We start from the raw sequence: 21,072 nt of genomic DNA, 5'->3' as shown, positions 1-21,072 counted from the left end.
AAGTCCTTGTGTTTTACCCATTTTTTTCAGACGGGTCCTTCGATGTTACGCGTGACTGAAACTATGATCCGCTGGTTTATTCGCAAATGTGAGTCACGGTGCCGGGACATTTTACTTGATATTAGAACAAGAAGCAGAGGTGCAGTGTGCACGCACAAGGAAACAAATGACGGAAGGGGGGAGGGAAGGAGAAGTAGTGTATATATTTGCAGCGCGAAATTAAATGTTGTGATCATACCAGCACTAATACATCGGATCCCATCAGAACTCCACAGTTAAGTATGCTTGGGCAAGAGTAGTATTAAGATGGGTGACCTCTTAGGAAGTACTCGTGTTGCACCAACATTTTTTGTAGATGGGTCGTTCGACGTTACACGTGACTTGAACTATGGTCCGCTGGTTTATTCGCAAATGTGAGTCACTGCGACAGGGCATTTTACTTGATATTACAACGAGAAGGAGAGGTGCAGTGTGCACGCACAAGGAAACAAATGACGGAAGGGGGAAAGGAAGGAGAAGGAGTGTATGTATTTGCAGTGCGGAATGAAACAGTTGCGATCATACCAACACTAATGCATCGGATCCCATCAGAACTCCGCAGTCAAGTGTGCTTGGGCAAGAGTAGTACTAGAATGGGTGACCTCCTGGGAAGTACTCGTGTTGTATCCATTATTTTGTAGATGGGTCGCTCGACGTTTTCCGCGACTAGAACTATGGTCCGCTGGTTTATTTGCAAATGTGAGTTAAGGCGCCGGGGCATTTTACTTGATAGTAGAACGAGAAGGAGAGGTGCAGTGTGCACGCACAAGGAAACAAATGACGGGAGGGGGGATGGAAGGAGAAGGGGTGTTTGTGTTTGTAACATGGAATAAAACAGGTGCGACCATACAAGCACTAATGTAATGGATCCCATCAAAACTTTGTAGTTTAGTGTGCTTAGGAGAGAGTAGTACTAGGATGGGTGACCTCTTGGGAAGTACTCGTGTTGCACCCATTTTTTTGCAAATGGGTCGTTCGACGTTACATGCGACTGGAACTATGGTCCGCTGGTTTATTCGCAAATGTGAGTCAAGGCGCCAGGGCATTTTACTTGATATTAGAACGAGAAGTAGAGGTGCAGTGTGCACGCACAAGGAAACAAATGACGGAAGAAGGGAGGGAAGGAGAAGGAGAGTATGTATTTGCAGCGCGAAATGAAAGATGTGCGATCATAGCAACACTAATGCACCGGATCCCATCAGAACTCCGCAGTCAAGTGTGCTTGGGCGAGAGTAGTACTAGGATGGATGACCTCCTGGGAAGTACTGGTTTTGCACCCATTTTTTTGCAGATAGATCGTTCGACGTTATGCGGGACTGGAACTATAGTCCGCTGGTTTATACACAAATGTGAGTCACTGCGCAGAAGCATTTTACTTGATATTAGAACGAGAATGAGAGGTGCAGTGTGCATGCACAAGGAAACAAATGACGGGAAGGGGGAGAAAAGGAGAAATAGTGTATGTATTTGCAACGCAGAATAAAACAATTGCGACCATACCAGCACTAATGCATCGAATCCCATTAGAACTCTGCAGTCAAGTGTGTTTAGCCGAGAGTAGTACTAGAATGGGTGACCTCCTCGGAAGTACTCGTGTTGCACCCATTTTTTTGCAGATGGGTAGCTCGACGTTACGCGTGACTAGAATTATGGTCCACTAGTTTATTCGCAAATGTGAGTTAAGGCGCCGGGGCATTTTACTTGATAGTAAAACGAGAAGGAGAGGTGCAGTGTGCACGCACAAGGAAACAAATGATGGGGAGGTAGAGGGAAGGAGAATGAGTGTATGTCTTTGTAGCGCAGAATAAAATAGGTGCGATTATACAAGCACTAATGGAACGAATCCTATCAGAACTCTGCAGTTAAGTGTGCTTGGACGAGAACAGTAGTAGGATGGGTGACCTCTTGGGAAGTACTCGTGTTTTGACCCATTTTTTGGCAGATGGGTCATTCGACGTTACTCATGATTAGAACTATAGTCTGCTGGTTTATTCGCAAATGTGAGTCACGGCACCGGGGCATTTTAGTTGATATTAAAACGAGATGGAGAAGTGCAGTGTGCACGCACAAGGAAACAAATGACGGGAGGGGGGAGGGAAGGAGAAGGAGTGTATGTATTTACAGCGCGAAATCAAATAGGTTCGATTATACTAGCACTAATGCACCAGATCCCATCAGAACTCCGCAGTTAAGTGTGTTTGGGGGAGAGTAGTACTAAGATGGTGACCTCCTGGGAGGTCCTCGTATTACACCCATTTTTTCGCAGATGGGTCGTTTGACATTACGCGCGACTGGAACAATGGTCCGCTGGTTTATTCGCAAATGTGACTAATGGTGTCGGGGTATTTTACTTGATATTAGAACGAGAAAGAGAGGTGCAGTGTGCACGACCAAGGAAACAAATGACGGGAGGGGGGAGGGAAGGAGAAGGAGTGTATGTATTTGCAGTGAGAAATGAAGCAGGTGCGATCATACCAGCACTAATGCACCGGATCCCATCAGAACTTCGCAGTTAAGTTTTCTTGGGTGAGAGTAGTACCATGATGGTTGACCTCTTCGGAAGTGCTCGTGTTGCACCAATTTTTTTTCAGATGGGTTGTTCGACGCTACGCGCGACTAGAACTATTGTCCCTTGTTTATTCGTAAATGTGAGTCACGGCACCGGGGCATTTTACTTAATATTATAATGATAAAAAGAGGTGCAGTGTACACGCACAAGGAAACAAATGACGGGAGGGGAGAGGAAAGCAGAAGGAGTATATGTATTTGCAACGCGGAAGCAAAGAGGTGCGATCATACCAGCACTAATACACCGGATCCCATCAGAACTCCGAACTTAAGTGTATTTGGGCGAGAGTAGTACTAGGATGGGTGACCTCCTGGGAAGTCCTCGTGTTGCACCCTTTTTTTTTTAGCAGGATCGGAGCGATGGTCCGCCGGGTCATTCGAAAACGTAAGTCACGGTGCCAGGGCATTTTGCTTAATATTTTTCGCACATTTAATTAAAGCCTATCATGTAATAAGAGTGTAATTATGAGTATCTTAGATAGTAGAACAACAAAAAATGAGCTACGGCAGGCGATCCGTTCATATGGGCATGAGTCGAGGTGCCGGGGCATTTCGCTTGATATTAGAACTAAAAGAAGAGGTGAGGTGCGCGCATAGCAAAACAAATGAAGGGAGGGGGAGAGAAGGAGAAGGGGTATATCTATTTGCAGCGCGAAATAAAACGAGTGCGATCATACCAGCACTAATTCACTAGATCCCATCAGAACTCCGCAGTTAAGCATTTTTTGGCGAGAGTAGTACTAGGATGGGTGACCTCCTAGGAAGTCCTCATGTTGTACCCTTCTTTTTGTAGACGGGGCATTAAATGTTACACGGGACTGGAGCGATGATCCGCCAATTCATTCGCAAACGTGAGTCACGATGCTAGGACATATTGCTTAATATTTTTCATGCATTCTATTAAATCCCATCACCTGATAAGAGTGTTATTACTAGTATCTTACATAGTAGAACAACAAAAACAGAGATGTGGCGAGCAATCCGTTCATATGGACAGGAGTCGAGACGTCGGGGCATTTTGCTTGATATTATACTAGAAGTAGAGGTGAGGTGTGCGCGCACAGCGAAACAAATGATGGGAGGGGGGAGGGAAGGACAAGGGGCACATGCATTTGTAGTGTATAATGATACGGGTGCGATAATACCAAGGCGACAGTCCACCGATTCATTCGCAAACGTGAGTCACGATGCCGGAGCATTTTGCTTAATATTTTTTGCACGTTCAATTAAAGGCCATCACGTTATAAGAGTTTTATTACGAGTATCTTACTTAGTAGAACAACGAAAATAAAGGTGCGACAGGCGATCAGTTCATATGGGCGTGAGTCAAGGCACCGGGGCATTTTGCTTGATATTAGAATTAGAAGTAGAGGTGAAGTGCGTGCACAACGAAACAAATGACAGGAGGGGAAAGGGAAGGAGAAGGGGTAGTATAGGTATTTGGGGCACGAACTAGAGTGGTTGCAATCATACTAGCATTTGTTCACCAAATCCCATCAGAACTCTGCAATTAAGCGTGCTTGTGTGAAAGTAGTTCTAAGATGGGTGACCTTTTGGGAAGTGCTTGTGTTGAACCCTTCTTTTTGCAGACGGGGCATTAAACGTTACGCAAGACCGGAACAATGATTTGCCGGTTCATTCGCAAATATGAATCACGGCGCCGGTTCATTTTACTTAATATTTTTCGTGCATTCAATTAAAGCCCATCACGTGATAAAAGTGTCATTAGAGCATCTTACATAGTAGAACAACAAAAAACGAGATGCAGTGCGATCTATTCATATGGGCGTGAGTCGAGATGCCGAGGCATTTTATTTGATATTAGAATTAGAAGCAGAGGTGAGGTGTGTGAACAGCGAAACAAATGATGAAAGGGGAGAGGGAAGGAGAATAGGTGTATATACTTGCGATGCAAATTAGAATTGGTGCAATCATACCAGCACTAGTTCCTCGGATCCCATCAAAACTCCGTAGTTAAGCGTGCTTGGGTGAAAGTAGCACTAAGATGGGTACCTCCTTGAAAGTCCTCGTGTTGCACCATTCTTTTTGTAGACGGGCATTAAACTTTACGTGGGACTGGAGCGATGGTCCGATGGTTCATTCGCAAACGTGAGTCACAGCACCGGGGCACTTTGCTCAATATTTTTTGCGCATTCAATTAAAGCCCATTATATGATAAAGGTGTTATTGCGAGTATCTTACATAGTATAACAACAAAAATTGTGATGCGGCGGGCGATCCTTTCATATGGGTATGAGTCGATGTGTGGGGCATTTCGCATGATATTAGAACTAGAAGAAGAGGTGAGGTGCGTGTACAGTGAAACAAATGACGAGAAGGGGGAGGGAAGGAGAAGAGGTATATGTCTTTGTAGTGCAAATTAGAATGGGAGCGATCATACCAGCTCTAGTTCACCAGATCCCATCAGAACTTTGCAGTTAAGTGTGCTTGGGCGAGAGTAGTACTAGGATGGTTGACCTCCTAGGAAGTTATCGTGTTGCACCCTTCTTTTTGCAGGCGAGGCATTAGACATTACGTGTGACTGGAGGGACAGTCCGAGTGTTCTTTCGCAAACGTGAGTCACAGCGCCTGGACATTTTGCTTAATATTTTTCGTGCATTCAATTAAAGCCCATCACATTATAAGATTTTTGTTACAAGTATCTTACACAGTAGAAAAATAAAAAATGAGGTACGGTGGGTGATCCGTTCCTACAGGCATGAGTCGAGGCACCGAAGAATTTTGCTGGATATTAGAACTAAAAGCCGAGGTGAGGTGTGCGCGCATAGTGAAACAAATGAGGGGAGGGGGAGGGAAGGAGAAGGGGTATATGTACTTGCAGTGCAAACAAGAACAAGTGCGATCATACCAACACTAGTTCACCGGATCCCATCAGAACTCCGCAGTTCTGCGTGCTTGGGCGAGAGTAGTACTAGGATGGGTGATCTCCTTGGATGATCTCATGTTCCACCATTATTTTTGCAGATGGAGGGTTAAATGTTACGCAGGACAAAAGCGACGGTCTACCGATTCATTCGCAAATGTGAGTCATGGCGATGGAGCATTTTGCTTAAAATTTTTTGCACATTCAATTAAAGCCTATTACGTGAAAGAGAGTGTCATTGTGAGCATGTTACATAGTAAAACAATGAAAAACAAGGTGTGGCAGGCGTTCCGTTCATATGGCCATGAGTCGAGGCGCTGGGGCATTTTGCTAGATATTAGAACTAGAAGCAGAGGTGAGGTGCCCACACAGCGAACCAACTGATGGGAAGGGAGAGGGAAGGAGAAGGGGTATATGTCTTTGCGAAGCAAACTAGAAGTGGTGCGATCATACCAGCACTAGTTCACCAGATCCCATCAGAACTTTGCAGTTAAACGTGATTGGACTAGAGTAGTACTAGGATGGGTGACGTCTTTGAAAGTACTCGTGTTGTACCCTTCATTTTGTCGATGGAGTGTTAAATGTTTTTCGAGACTTGACCGACGATCCGTCGGATCATTCGCAAATGTGAGTCACGGCAACCTGGAATTTTGCTTAATATTTTTTGCGCATTCAATTAAAGTCGATCACATGATAAGAGTGTTATTGCGAGTATCTTACATAGTAGAACAATGAAAAATGAGATGCGGCGCGATCCGTTCATATGGACATGAGTCAAGGCACCGGGGCATTTCACTTGATATTAGAACAAGAAAGAGAGGTAAGGTGCCCGCACAGCGAAACAAATGATGGGAGGGGAGAGGGAAGGAGGAGTATATGTACTTATGACACAAACAAGAATGAGTGTGATCATACTAGCAAAAATTTACCGGATCCCATCAGAGCTCTGCAATTAAGCGTGTTTGGGCGAGAGTAGTACTAGGATGGGTGACCTCTTGGGTAGTCCTTGTGTTTCACCCTTCTTTTTACAGACGGGGCCTTAAACGTTACGCGAGACCGTAGCGACAGTCCACCGGTTCATTCGCAAATGTGAGTTACGACGTCGGGGCAGTTTGCTTAATATTTTTCGTGCATTCAGTTAAAACCCATCACGTCATAAGAGTGTCATTGCGAGCATCTTACATAGTAGAACAACAAAAAATGAGGCGCGGCGGAAGTTCCGTTCATATGGGCATGAGTCGAGGGGCCGGGGTATTTCGCTCGATATTAGAAATAGAAACAGAGGTAAGGTGCGTGCACAGCGAAACAAATGATGGGAGGTGGGAGGGAAGGAGAAGGGCTATATGTATTTCCGGCGTAAACCAAAGCGGGTGCGATCATACCATCACTAGTTCACCGGATCCCATCAGAACTCCGCAGTTAAGTGGGCTTGGGCGAGAGTAGTACTAGGATGGGTGACCTCCTAGAAATTTGTCGTGTTGACCCCTTCTTTTTGCAAACGAGACGTTAAATGTTACGTTGGACTGGAGCAACGATCTGTCGATTCATTCGCAAACGTGATCACAGCATCGGGGCATTTTACTTAATATTTTTTATGCATTCAATTAAAGCTCACCACGTGATAAGAGTGTCATTGCGAGCATCTTAAATAGTAGAATAACAAAAAATGAGGCACAGCAAGCGATCCGTTCATACGGGCATGAGTTGAGGTGCTGGGGCAATTCACTTGATATTAGAAATAAAAGTAGAGAAGAGGTGCGCGCACAGCGAAACAAATAATGGGAGGGGAGAGAGAAGGAAAAGGGGCATATGTTTTTGAGGCGTAAACAAGAAAGGGTGCAATCATACCGCACTAATTCACTGGATCCCATCAGAACTCCACAGTAAAGTGTGCTTGGGCGAGAGTAGTACTAGGATGGGTGACCTCCTAGGAAGTCCTCATGTTGCACCCTTCTTTTTGCAGACGAGGTATTAAACATTATGCGGGACTGGAGCGATGGTCCGTCAGTTCATTCACAAATGTGAGTCACGGCGCCGAGGCATTTTTCTTAATATTTTTCGCACATTCGATTGAAGCCCATCACATGATAAGAGTGTCTTTGTGAGCATCTTACATAGTATAAACACAAAAAATGAGGTGCGACTGGCGTTTTGTTCATATGAGCATAAGTTGAGGCGCCGAGGCATTTTGCTTGATATTAGAACTAGAAGTAGAGGTAAGGTGTGCGCACAGCGAAACAAAAGATGGGAGGGGAGAGAGAAAAAGAAGGGGCATATGTATTTGCGGCGCAAACAAGAAAGGGTGTGATCATACTAGCACTAGTTTACCGGATCCCATCAGAACTCTACAAAAAAGCATTCTTGGGCGTGAGTAGTACTAGAATGGGTGACCTCCTGGGAAGTCCTCTTGTTGCACCCTTCTTTTTGCAGACGGGGCATTAAACGTTACGTGGGATCGGAGTGATGGTCCACTGGTTCATTAACAAATGTGAGCCACGGCGCCAGGGCCTTTTGCTTAAGATTTTTTGCATATTCAACTAAAGCCCCTCACGTGATGAGAGTGTCATTACGAGCATCTTAAATAGTATAACAACAAAAAATAAGGTGTGACGGGCGATGCCTTCATATGGGCATGGGTCGAGGCGCCAGGGCATTTTGCTTGATATTAGAATTCAAAGCAGAGGTGAGGTGCATGCACAACGAAACAAATGACGGGAAGGGAGAGGGAAGCATAAGGGGCATATGTATTTGCGATGCAAAATAGAAAGGTTATGATCATACCAGCACTAGTTCACCGGATCCCATCAGAACTCCACAGTTATGTGTTCTTGGGCGAGAGTAGTACTAGGATGGGTTACCACTTGGGAAGTTCTCGTGTTGCACCTTTTGTTTTGTAGACGGGGCATTAAACGTTACACAGGATCGGAGCGATGGTCCGCCGGTTCATTTACAAACGTGAGTCACAGTGCTGGGGCATTTTGCTTAAGATTTTTTGCGTATTCAACTAAAGCCCCTCACGTGATGGGAGTGTCATTGCGAGCATCTTAAATAATAGAACAACAAAAAATAAGGTGCGGCGGGCAATCCCTTCATATGGGCATGGGTCGAGGCACTAGGGCATATCGCTTGATATTAGAACTCGAAGCAGAGGTGAGGTGCTCGCACAGCGAAACAAATGACGGAAGGGAGAGGAAAGGAGAAGGGGCATATATATTTGCAGCACAAAATAGAAAGGGTGTGATCATACTAGCACTAGTTCACCGGATCCCAATAGAACTCTGCAATTATGCGTTCTTGAGCGAGAGTAGTACTAGGATGGGTTACATCCTTAGAAGTTCTCGTGTTGCAACCTTCTTTTTGCAGTGGGGGCACTAAACGTTACGCGGGACCGAAGTGACAGTCCGTTGGTTCATTCATAAACGTGAGTCACACTGCTGGGGCATTTTGCTTAATATTTTTTGCGCATTCAACTACAGCTCATCACGTGATGAGAATGTCATTGTGAGCGTCTTAAATAGTAGAACCACAAAAAACAAGGTCCGACGGGCGATCCATTCATATGGGCATAAGTCGAGGCGCTTGAATATTTCGCTTGATATTAGAACTAGAAGCAGAGATGAGGTTCGCATACAGCAAAACAACTGACGAGAAGGGAGAGGGAAGGAGAAGCAATATATATATTTGCGGCGCAAATAAGAAAGGATGCGATCATACCAGCATTAGTTCTCTGGATCCCATCAGAACTTCATAGTTAAGTGTGCTCAGGCGAGAGTAGTACTAGGATTGGTGACCTACTAGGAAGTCCTCGTGTTGCACCATTCTTTTTACAGATGAGGCATTAAACGTTACGCGGGACTGGAGCGACAGTTTGCCTGTTCATTCATAAACGTAAGTCACGGTGCCTGGGCATTTTGCTTAATATTTCTTACACATTTAATTAAAGCTCATCACGTGATAAGAGTATCATTTTGAGTATCTTCCATAATATAACAACGAAAAATGAGGTACGGCAGACTGTTCGTCCATATGGGCATGAGTCGAGGTGCTGGGCATTTTGCTTGATATTAGAACTAGAAGCAGAGGTGAGGTGCGCACACAGCGAAACAAATGATGGGAGGGGAGAGGGAAGGAGAAGGGGTATATGTCTTTGTGGCACAAACTAGAACGGGTGCGATCATACCAGCTTCAGTTCACTATATCGCATCAGAACTTCACAATTAAGTGTGCTTAGACGAGAGTTGTACTAGGATGGTTGACCTCCTAGGAAGTCCTCGTGTTGCACCCTTCTTTTTACAGATGGGGCCTTAAACGTTACGCGAGACCGGAGCGACGGTCCATCGGTTCATTTGTAAACAAGAGTCATGGCGCCGGGGCATTTTGCTTAATATTTTTTAAGCATTCAATTAAAGCCCATAACATGATAAGAGTATCAATGCGAGTATCATACATAGTAGAATAAAGAAAAATGAGGTGCGATGGGCGATCCATTCATATGGGCATGAGTTGAGGCGCCGAGGCATTTTGCTTGATATTAGAACTAGAAGCAAAAGTGAGGTGCGCGCATAGTGAAACAAATGATGGGAGGGGAGAGGGAAGTTAAGGAGGTATATGTCTTTGTGGCGCAAACTAGAACGGGTGCGATCATACCAGCACTAGTTCACTCGATCCCATTAGAACTTTGCAGTTAAGCGTGCTTGGATGAGAGTAGTACTATAGTTGGTGACCTTCTAGGAAGTCCTTGTGTTGCACCTTTCTTTTTGCAGATGGGGCGTTAAACATTACTCAGGATCAGAATGACGGTCCGCCGGTCCATTTACAAACGAGAGTCACCGCGCCGGGGCATTTTGCTTAATATTTTTTTGCGCATTCAATTAAAGCCCATAACATGATAAGAGTATCATTGTGAGTATCATACATAGTAAAATAACAAAAACGAGGTGCGACGGGCGATCCGTTCATATTGGCATCAGTTAAGGCACAGAGGCATTTTGCTTGATATTAAAACTAGAAGCAGAGGTTAAGTGCACACATAAACAAATGATCGGAGGGGAGAGGAAAGGAGAAGGGGTATATGTATTTGCAGCGCAAATAAGAACGTGTGCGATTATACCAGCACTAGTTCACTAGATCCCATCAGAACTCTGTAGTTAAGTGTGTTTGGGTGAGAGTAGTGCTAGAATCGGTGACCTACTAGAAGTACATGTGTTGCACCCTTCTTTTTGTAGATGGGGCGTTAAACGTTATGCGAGACCGAAGCGACGGTTCACTGGTTCATTCGCAAACGTGAGTCACGACGTCGGGACATTTTGTTTAATAGAACAACAAAAACAGAGGTGAGGTGGATGATCCGTTATATGGGTATTAGTCGAGGCACCGGCGCATTTTGCTTGATATTAGAACTAGAAGCAAACATGCGGTGTGCGTGCATAGTGAAATAAATGACGGGAGGGGGGAGGGAAGGAGAAGGGATATATATATTTAAAGCGTGAATTAGAATAGGTTTGATCATACCAACACTAATTCACTAGATTCCATCAAAACTCTACAGTTAAGCGTGCTTTGGCGGGAGTAGTACTCGGATGGGTGAACTCTTGGGAAGTCCACGTGCTACATATTTTTTTCGCAGATAGGGCGTTAAACGTTACATGCGATCGGAGCGACAGTCTGTTGGTTCATTTGCAAACGTGAGTCACGGTGCCAGGAATTTTGCTTAATATTATTCGTGCATTCAATTATAGCCCATCACGTAATAAGAGTGTTATTACTAGTATCTTACATAGTAGAACAATGAAAACAGAGGTGCGGCAGGCGATTCATTCATCTAGGCGTGCGTTAAGGCGCCGGGGCATTTGTCTTGATATTAAACTAGAAACAGAGGTGAGATGTAGTATATAGTGATACAAATCATCGGAGGGGGGAGGGAAGCCAAAGTGGCACATGCATTTGTAGCGGGGAATGGGACGGGTGCGATCAATCCAGCATTAATGCATTGAATTCCATAAGAACTCTGCAATTAGGTGTCCTTGGAATCCCACTGAATCCTCGTGTTGCATCCGTCTTTTTTCGCATAAAGCGTTAAACACTACGCACGACCAGAGACGCGGTCGTGCGTAGTGTTTTTGGGAGAGAGTAGCACTAGGACGGGTGACACCTGAGAAGTCCTCGTGTTGCATACTTCTTTTTCTAGACGGGGCATCAAATGTTATGCAGGGCAAGAACAACGGTCCGCCAGTTCATTCACAAACGTGAGTCACGGCGCTAGGGCAAATATTTTTCATGCATTCAATTAAAGCTCATCACATGATAAGAGTGTCATTACGAGTATCTTACATAGTAGAACAACGAAAAACAAGGTGCGGCGGGTAGTCCATTCATCTGGGTGCGAGTCATATTGCCTGGGCATTTCCCTTGATATTAAAATTAGAAGCAGAGGTGCGGGGTGCGTGCACAGTGAAAAAAATGACGGGAGGGGGACAGGAAGGAGAAGGGGTATATGTATTTACTGTGCAAACTAGAACCGATGCGATCATATCAGCACTAATTGATCGAATCCCATCAGAACTCCGCAGTTAAGCGTACTTGGGCGAGAGCCGTACTAGGATGGGTAACTTCTTGGCAAGTCATCATGTTGCAGCCTTCTTTTTTATGACGAGGCATTAAACGTTACGTGGGACTAGAGTGACGGTTCGCCAGTTCATTCGCAAACATGAGTCACGGCGACGGGGCATTTTGCTTAAAATTTTTTGTGTATTTAATTAAAGCCCATCACGTGATAAGAGTGTTATTACGAGTATCTTACATAGTAGAATAACGAAAATAGAGGCGCTGCAGGCGATCCTTTCATATGGGCATGGGTCGAGGCACCAGTGCATTTCCTTTGATATTAGAACTAGAAGCAGACGTTCGGTGTGCACACACAACGAAAAAAATGACAGGAGGGGGGCGAGAAGGATAATGAATATATATTTGCACCGCAAATTAGAATAGGTTTGATCATACCATCATTGATTTACTGGATCCCATCAAAACTCCACAGTTAAGCGTGCTTGGGCGGGAGTAATACTAGGATGGGTGACCTCTTGGGAAGTCCTCGTGTTACACCATTCTTTTAGCAGACGGGGTATTAAATATTACGCGGGATCAGAGTGACAGTTTGTCATTTCATTCGTAAATGTGAGTCACAGCACCGGGACATTTTGCTAAATATTATCCATGCATTCAATTATAGCCCACCACGTGATAAGAGTGTTTTTACGAGTATCTTACATATTTGAACAATGAAAAGAGAGGTGCGACAGGCGATCCGTTCATTTGGGCGTGGCCGAGGCATTTAACTTGATATTAAAACTAGAAATAAATGTGAGGTGTGCGTGTATAGTAATACTAATGATCGAAGAGGGGAGGCGAAGGGGCAAATACATTTTTAGCGGGGAATGGGACGGGCGCGATTAGACCAGCACTAATGCACTGAATCCCATAAGAATTTTGCAGTTAAGTGTCCTTAGAATCCCACTGAATCCTCGTGTTGCCGCCTTTTTGCATATTACGCACGACCGGAGATGTGGGCCACCGGTTCATTCGTCGGTGTAAGTCTCAGCGCCATGGCATTTTGCTTAATATTTTTTGTGCATTCATTTATAGTCCACCATGTGATAAGAGTCTTATTAGGAGCAGCATACATAGTAGAATAATAAAAAATGAGGTGCGGCGGATGGTCCATTCATTTGGGTGTGGCCGAGGCATTGTACTTGATATTAAAATTAGAGATAGATGTGAGGTGTGCGTGTACAATAATACAAATGATCGGAGGGGGGAGGCGAAGGGGCAAATACATTTGTAGTGGGGAATGGGACAGGCGCGATTAGACCAGCACTAATGCACTGAATCCCATAAGAATTCTGTAGTTAAGTGTCCTTAGAATCCCACTGAATCCTCGTGTTGTACCCGCCTTTTTTCATATTATGCACGATCGGAGATGCGGTCCATCGGTTCATTCGTCGGTGTAAGTATCGGCGCCATGGCATTTTGCTTAATATTTTTCGTGCATTCATTTATAGTCCACCATGTGATAAGAGTCTTATTACGAGCAGCATACATAGTAGAATAATAAAAAACGAGGTGCGGCGGACGGTCTGTTCATCATGGCGTGAGTCAAGCTGCCGAGGTATTTCGCTTGATATTAGAATTAGAAGCAAAGGTGCAGGGTGCGCACACAGCGAAAAAAATGATTGGAGGGGGGAGGAAAAAAACAGGGGTATATCTATTTACAGTGCAAAATGGAATGAGTGCGATCATACCAGCACTAATACACCAGATCCATCAGAACTCCGCAGTTAAGCATTTTTGGGCAAGAGTAGAACTAGGATGGGTGACCTCCTGGGAAGTCCTTGTGTTGCACCCTTCTTTTTTTAGACGGGGCGTTAAACATTGCGCAGGACCGGAGCAACAGTCCGCCAGTTCATTCGCAAACGTGAGTCACAGCGCTGGGGTATTTTGCTTAATATTTATCATGCATTTAATTAAATCCCATCACGGGATAAGAGTGTTATTACAAGTATCTTGCATACTAGAACAATGAAAATAGTGGTGCAGCGGGCGATCCGTTCATATGGGCATGAGTCGAGGCGCCTGGGCATTTCGTTTGATATTAGAACTAGGAGCAGAGGTGAGGTGTGCGCACACAGCGAAACAAATGATGGGAGGGGGGAGGGAAGGAGAAGGGGCACATGTACTTATAGCGCGGAACTAGACGGGTGCAATAATACCAACACTAATGCAAAAAATCCCATAAAAACTCTGCAGTTAAGTGTCCTTGAGTGAGAGTAGTACTAAGATAGTTGGCCTCTTGGAAAGTTCTCGTGTTGCACCTATTTTTGTGCACATGAGGAAATCAATGTTATGTGCGACCGGAACAACAGTCTGTCAGGTCCTTCGCAAACGTGAGTCGTGGCATCAGGACATTTTGCTTAATATTTTTCGTGCATTCATTTATATTCCATGATGTGATAAAAGTGTCATTACGAGCATCTTACATAGCAGAACAATGAAAAATGAGGTGCGACAGGCAATCCGTTAATCTGGGCGTGAGTCGAGTTGCCGGGGCATTTCGCTTGATATTAAATTTAAAAGAAGAGGTGCAGGGTGCGCGCACAGCAAGAAAAATGACAAGAGGGAGAGGGAAAGAGATGGGGTATATCTATTTGAAGTGCAAATAGGAATGGCTGTGCTCATACTAGCACTAATTCGTTGGATCCCATCAGAATTCTGCAGTTAAGCATTTTTGGGCAAGAGTAGTACTAGGATTGGTGACCTCCTGAGAAGTCCTCATGTTGCACCCTTCTTTTTAAGATGGGGCATTGAACATTACGTGGGATCAGAGCGATGGTTTGCCGGTTCATTCGCAAATGTGAGTCATGGCGCCGGGGCATTTTGCTGAATATTTTTTGTGCATTCAATTAAAGCCCATCACGTGATAAGAGTGTTATTACGAGTATCTTATATAGTAAAACAACAAAAAGAGATGTGCGACGGGCGATCCGTTTATATGGGCATGAGTCGAGGCACCGGGGTATTTCGCTTGATATTAGAACTAGAAGCAAAGATGAGGTGTGTGCGTAAAATGAAACAAATGACGGGAAGGGGGAGGAAAGGAGAAGGGGCACATACATTTTTAGCGGGGAATGGGATGGGTGCAATCAGACCTACACTAATACACCGAATCCCATAAGAACTCTGCAGTTAAGTGTCCTTTGGTGAGAGTAGTACTAAGATGGTTGACCTCTTAGAATGTCCTCGTGTTGCACTTATTTTTTTACACATGAAGCAATAAGCGTTACGCGCAACCGGAACCACAGTCTGTCGGTTCATTCACAAACGTGAGTCGCGGTGTCAGGCATTTTTTTTAATATTTTTTTGTGCATTCATTTATAGTCCACTACGTTATAAGCGTCTCATTACGAGCATCTTACATAGTAGAACAATGAAAAATGAGGTGTGAAGGGTGATCCGTTCATCATGGCGTGAGTCAAGCTGCCGGAGCATTTCGCTTGATATTAGAATTAGAAGTAGAGGTACGGGGTGCGTGCACAGCAAAAAAATGACGGGATGGGGGGACGGAAAGAGAAGTGGTATATGTATTTACAGCGCAAAATGGAATAGGTGCGATCATACCTGCATTAATTCACCGGATCCAATCAGAACTCTGCAGTTAAGCATTTTTGGGTGAGAGTAGTACTAGGATGGGTGACTTCCTAGGAAGTCCTCGTGTTGTACCCTTGTTTTTATAGACGAGACGTTAAACATTTTGCGGGACTAGAGCGACGGTCTACTGGTTTATTCACAAATGTGAGTCACGGTGCCGAAGTATTTTGCTTAATATTTTTTGTACATCTAATTAAAGCCCATCATGTGATAAGAGTGTTATTACGAGGATCTTATATAGTAGAACAATAAAAATAGAAGTGCGGTGGGCGATTCGTTCATATGGGCATGAGTCGAAGTGCCGGGGCATTTCGCTTGATTTTAGAACTAGAAGCAGAGGTGAAGTGTACACTTACAATGAAACAAATTACGGGAAGGGGAAGGGAATGAGAAGGGGCACATGCATTTGTAGCATGGAATGGGACGGGTGCGATCAGACCAGTACTAATGCACTGAATCCCATAAGAACTATGCAGTTAAGTGTCCTTTAGTGAGAGTAGTACTAAGATGGCTAACCTCTTGGAAAGTCCTCGTGTTACACCTGTTTTTTTTTTCACATGAGACAATAAACGTTACGCGTGACTGGAACTATGGTCCGCTGGTTTATTCGCAAATGTGAATCAAGGTGCCGGGACATTTTACCTAATATTAGAATGAGAAGCAGAGGTGCAGTGTGCACGCATAAGAAAATAAATGACGAGAGGGGGGGGCGGGAAGGAAAACGAGTATATCTATTTGCAGTGCGTAATGGAAAGGGTGTGATCATACCACATTAATGCACCAGATCCCATCAGAACTCCACAGTTAAATGTGTTTGGGTGAGAGTAGTACTAGGATGGCTGACCTCCTGGAAAGTCCTCGAGTTGCAGATGGGGCGTTTGATGTTATGAGTGACTGGAACTATAGTCTGCTAGTTTATTCATAAATGTGAGTCAAGGCACCGGGGTATTTTACTTGATATTAGAATGAGAAGCAGAGGTGCAGTGTGCAAGTACAAGGAAACAAATGACGTGAAGGGGGCGAGAAGGAGGAGTATATCTATTTGGAGTGAGTAATGGAAAGGGTGTGATCATACTAGCACTAATGCATCATATCCCATCATAACACTGCAGTTAAGCGTGTTTAGGCGAGATTAGTATTAGGATGAGTGACCTCCTGGGAAGTGCTCGTGTTGCACCTGTCTTTTTGTGGACAGGGCGTTAAATGTTATGCGCGACTGGAGCCATAGTCCGCTGATTCATTTGCCGGCGTGAGTCGTCGCGCTAGGCAATTTTTCTTACTTTCTTTTGTGCACTCATTTATAGTCCACCACGTGATAAAAGAGTCATTGCGAACATCTTACAATATAGAACAACGAAAAAAAAAGGTGTCGTGGGTGGTCCTTTAATCTAGGCATGAGTCAAGGCGCCGGAGCATTTTGCTTGATATTAGAACTAAAAACAGAGATGTAGTGTGCGCGCACAGCAAAAAAAATGACAAGAGAGGGAAGAAAATGAGAAAGGGTATATGTATTTGCAATGCGGAATGGAAGGGGTGCAATCATACCAGCACTAATGCACTAGATCCCATCGAACTTTGCAGTTAAGCATGCTTGGGCGAGAGTAGTACTACGATCGGTAACCTTATGAGAAGTCCTTGTGTTGCACTATCTTTTTGCAAATGGGGCGTAAAACAATACACGTGATCGGAGCCACAATCTGCTGGCGTGAGTCACGTTGCCAAAAAATTTTGCTTACTATTTTTTCGTGCATTCATTTACAGTCTACCAGATAAAAAAAGTGTCATTACAAGCATCTTACATAGTAGAATAAAGAAAAATGAGGTACGGTTGGCGATCCTTTCTTCTGGGCATGGGTCGAGGCGTCGGGGCATTTCATTTGATATTAGAACTATAAACAGAGGTGCGGTGTGCGCAGACAGCGAAAAAAATGACGAGTGGGGGGAGGGAAGGAGAAGGGGCATATGTATTTGCAGCGCGAAATGGAAGGGGTGCAATCATACTAGCACTAATACACCGAATCCCATCGAACTCCGTAGTTAAGCGTGCTTGGGTGAGAGCAGTACTAGGACGGGTGACCTCCTAAGAAGTCCTTGTGTTACACCCGTCTTTTTACAGACGAGGCGTTAAACGTTACGCGCGATCGAAGCCACAGTCCGCCGGCATGAGTAGCGACGTTGAAACATTTTGCTTAATATTTTACGTGCATTTATTTATAGTCCACCACGTGATAAGAGTCTCATTACAAGAGTCTTACATAGTAGAACAACGAAAAAAGAGGCACAGCAGGCCTCCATTCTTCTGGGCGTGAGTCGTAGCGACATTGCATTTCGTTATATATTAGAACTAGAAGCAGAGATGCGGTATGCCTGCACAGCGAAATAAATGATGGGAGGGGGGAGGGAAGGAGAAGGGCTATATGTATTTACAGCGGGGAATGGGACAGTTACGATCATACAAACACTAATGCACAAGATCCCATCACAACTCTGTAGTCAAACGTGCTTGGGCGAGATTAGTTCTAGGATGGGTGACCTCCTGAAAAGTTCTCGTGTTGAACCCGTCATTTTGTAGACAGGGTGTTAAACGTTAAGCGCGATTGGAGCCACAGTCTACCGATGTGAGTCGCGGGGCCTGAAAATTTTGCTGAATATTTTTCATGCATTCATTTATAGTCCACCACGTGATAAGAGTGTCATTATGAGTATCTTACATAGTATAATAACAAAAAATGAGGTGCGGTGGGCGATCTGTTCATCTAGGCATGAGTCGAGGCACCGGAACATTTTCCTTGATATTAGAACTAGAAACGGAGGTGTGGTGTGTTCGCACAACAAAACAAATGACGGGAGGGGGGAGGGAAGGAGAAGGGGTATATGTACTTACAGTGTAGAATGGAAGGGGTGCGATAATACCTGCACTAATGCACTAGATCCCATCGAATTTCGTAGTTAAGTGTGCTTGGGCGAAAGTAGTACTAGGATGGATGACCTCCTGAAAAGTCCTCGTGTTCCACTTGTCTTTTTGCTGATGGAACGTTAAACATTATGAGCGATCAGAGCCATTGTCCCCCGAGTGAGTCGCGACGCCAAGATATTTTACTTAATATTTTTTGTGCATTCATTTATAGTTCGCCACATAATAAGATTTTCATTATGAGCATCTTACATAGTAGAATAATGAAAAATGAGGTGCAGCAGGTAGTTCGTTCATCTGGGCGTTAGTCGAGGTACTAGAGCATTTTGCTCTATATTAGAACTATAAGCAGAGGTGTGGTGTTCACGCATAGCGAAACAAATAATAAGGGGGGAGGGAGGGAGGGAGAAGAGGTGTGATCATACTAGCACTAATGGACCGGATCCCATCGAACTCGATAGTTGAGCATGCTTTGACGAGAGTAGTATTAGGATGGGTGACCTTTTGGAAAATTCTCGTGTTACACCCGTCTTTTTATGGATGGAGTGTTAAACGTTATGCGCGATAGAAGCCATAGTCCGCCAACGTGAGTAGCGGCGCAAGAATATTTTACTTAATATTTTCTGTGCATTCATTTATAGTCCACACATTATAAGAGTGTCATTATGAGCATCTTACATAGTAGAACAATGAAAAATGAGGTATGATAGTCTGCCACTTCATTCGCAAACGTGAGTCACGGCACCGGGGCATTTTGTTTAATATTTTTCGTGCATTTAATTGAAACCCATCATGTGATAAGAGTGTCTTTGTGAGCATATTACATAATAGAACAACAATAAATGAGGTGCGGCGCTATCCGTTCATATGGGCATGAGTCGAGGCACCGAGGTATTTCGCTTGATATTAGAGTTAGATGCAGATGTAAGGTGCACGCACAGCAAAACAAATGACGGGAGGAGAGAGGGAAGGAGAAGGGGTATATGTACTTGGGGCGCAAATTAGAACGGGTGCGATCATACCAGCACTAGTTCACCGGATCCCATCAGAACTCCGCAGTTAAGCGTTCTTGGGCGAGAGGTGTACTACAATGGGTGATCTCCTGGGAAGTTCTCGTGTTGCACACTTCTTTTTGCAGAGGGGGCGTTAAACATTCAATGGGACCGGAGCGATGGTCCATCGGTACATTTGCAAACGTGAGTCATAGCACAAGAGAATTTTGCTTAATATTTTCCCAACATTCAATTAAAGCCCATCACGTGATAAGAGTGTCATTGCAAGCATCTCAAATAGTAGAATAAAAAAAAAAGAGGCGGTAGGCGATTCGTTCATATGGGCATGAGTAGAGGTGCCGGGGCATTTCGCTTGATATTAGAACTAGAAGAAGAGGTGAGGTTCGCGCACATCGTAATAAATGACAGGAGGGAAGAGTGAAGGAGAAGGGGTATATGTATTTGCATCACAAACACGAACGGGTGCGATCATACCAACACTAGTTAACCAGATTCCATCAGAACCCTGAAGTTAAACGTGCTTGGGCGAGAGTCCTACTAGGATCGGTGATCTCCTGGGAAATCCTCGTGTTACACCCTTCTTCTTGCAGACGGGGCGTTAAACGTTACACTAGACTAAAGCGACGGTCTGTCGGTTCATTTGCAAACATGAGTCACGGCACCAGGTCATTTTACTTAATATTTTTTCAACATTCAATTGAAGCCCATCACGTGATAATTGTATCATTGTGAGCATCTTAAAAGTAGAATAACAAAAAATGAGGTACGGTGGGTGATCCGTTCGTATGGGCATGTGTCGAGGTGTCGGGGTATTTCAGTTGATATTAGAACTAGAAGGAGAGGTGAGGTGCACGCACAGCGAAACAAATGATGGTAGGGGAGAGGGAAGGAGAAGGGGCATATGTATTTGCGGTGCAAATAAGAAAAGGTGCGATCATACCAACAATAATTCACCGGATTCCATCAGAACTCTGAAGTATGCATGCTTGGGCGAGAGTAGTACTAGGATGGGTGACCTCCTAGGAAGTCCTTGTGTTGCACCCTTCTTATGAAAAACGAGGTACGACAGGCGATCCGTTCATATGTGCATGAGTCGAGGTGCCGGGACATTTTGCTTGATATTAGAACTAGAAGCAGAGGTGAGGTTTACGCACAGAGAAACAAATGACAAAAGTGGAGAGTGAAGCAGAAGGTATATATGTATTTGCGGCGCAAACCATAACAGGTGCGATCATACCAGCACTAGTTCATCGGATCCCATCAAAACTTCACAGTTAAGTGTGCTTGGGAGAGAGTAGTATTAGGATGGGTGACCTTCTAGGAAGTCCTCATATTGCAAGCTTCTTACGAAAAATGACGTGCGACGGGCGATCCATTCATATGTGCATGAGTTAAGGTGCCGGGACATTTCACTTGATATTAGAACTAGAAGCAGATATGAGGTGCGCGCGCAG

At 44.5% G+C, this 21,072-nt stretch overlaps 19 pseudogenes; all 19 read left to right on the top strand.

Annotated features, from left to right (window-relative positions):
* The first annotated feature begins 224 nt into the window (after positions 1-224).
* On the top strand, positions 225-343 carry LOC148268086 (5S ribosomal RNA; annotated as a pseudogene).
* A 207-nt stretch (positions 344-550) lies between these two features.
* LOC148268085 (5S ribosomal RNA) lies at positions 551-669 on the top strand (annotated as a pseudogene).
* Positions 670-1,200: 531 nt separating this feature from the next.
* On the top strand, positions 1,201-1,319 carry LOC148268084 (5S ribosomal RNA; annotated as a pseudogene).
* A 1,181-nt stretch (positions 1,320-2,500) lies between these two features.
* Positions 2,501-2,619, top strand: LOC148268083 (5S ribosomal RNA; annotated as a pseudogene).
* A 205-nt stretch (positions 2,620-2,824) lies between these two features.
* LOC148268082 (5S ribosomal RNA) lies at positions 2,825-2,943 on the top strand (annotated as a pseudogene).
* Positions 2,944-4,994: 2,051 nt separating this feature from the next.
* LOC148268081 (5S ribosomal RNA) lies at positions 4,995-5,113 on the top strand (annotated as a pseudogene).
* A 1,279-nt stretch (positions 5,114-6,392) lies between these two features.
* LOC148268080 (5S ribosomal RNA) lies at positions 6,393-6,511 on the top strand (annotated as a pseudogene).
* Positions 6,512-6,859: 348 nt separating this feature from the next.
* Positions 6,860-6,978, top strand: LOC148268079 (5S ribosomal RNA; annotated as a pseudogene).
* Positions 6,979-7,325: 347 nt separating this feature from the next.
* LOC148268078 (5S ribosomal RNA) lies at positions 7,326-7,443 on the top strand (annotated as a pseudogene).
* A 348-nt stretch (positions 7,444-7,791) lies between these two features.
* Positions 7,792-7,910, top strand: LOC148268077 (5S ribosomal RNA; annotated as a pseudogene).
* Positions 7,911-8,258: 348 nt separating this feature from the next.
* Positions 8,259-8,377, top strand: LOC148268076 (5S ribosomal RNA; annotated as a pseudogene).
* Positions 8,378-10,124: 1,747 nt separating this feature from the next.
* Positions 10,125-10,243, top strand: LOC148268075 (5S ribosomal RNA; annotated as a pseudogene).
* A 2,233-nt stretch (positions 10,244-12,476) lies between these two features.
* On the top strand, positions 12,477-12,595 carry LOC148268074 (5S ribosomal RNA; annotated as a pseudogene).
* Positions 12,596-13,774: 1,179 nt separating this feature from the next.
* LOC148268073 (5S ribosomal RNA) lies at positions 13,775-13,892 on the top strand (annotated as a pseudogene).
* Positions 13,893-15,647: 1,755 nt separating this feature from the next.
* Positions 15,648-15,766, top strand: LOC148268072 (5S ribosomal RNA; annotated as a pseudogene).
* Positions 15,767-17,222: 1,456 nt separating this feature from the next.
* Positions 17,223-17,340, top strand: LOC148268071 (5S ribosomal RNA; annotated as a pseudogene).
* Positions 17,341-17,678: 338 nt separating this feature from the next.
* LOC148268070 (5S ribosomal RNA) lies at positions 17,679-17,796 on the top strand (annotated as a pseudogene).
* A 1,817-nt stretch (positions 17,797-19,613) lies between these two features.
* LOC148268069 (5S ribosomal RNA) lies at positions 19,614-19,732 on the top strand (annotated as a pseudogene).
* An 812-nt stretch (positions 19,733-20,544) lies between these two features.
* On the top strand, positions 20,545-20,662 carry LOC148268068 (5S ribosomal RNA; annotated as a pseudogene).
* Positions 20,663-21,072: the final 410 nt, after the last annotated feature.

This window comes from Carica papaya, chromosome 3, assembly GCF_054855325.1.
Source record: "Carica papaya isolate Zhongbai chromosome 3, ASM5485532v1, whole genome shotgun sequence".
Taxonomy (NCBI): domain Eukaryota; kingdom Viridiplantae; phylum Streptophyta; class Magnoliopsida; order Brassicales; family Caricaceae; genus Carica; species Carica papaya.
This window is presented reverse-complemented; position numbering and strand designations above follow the sequence as displayed.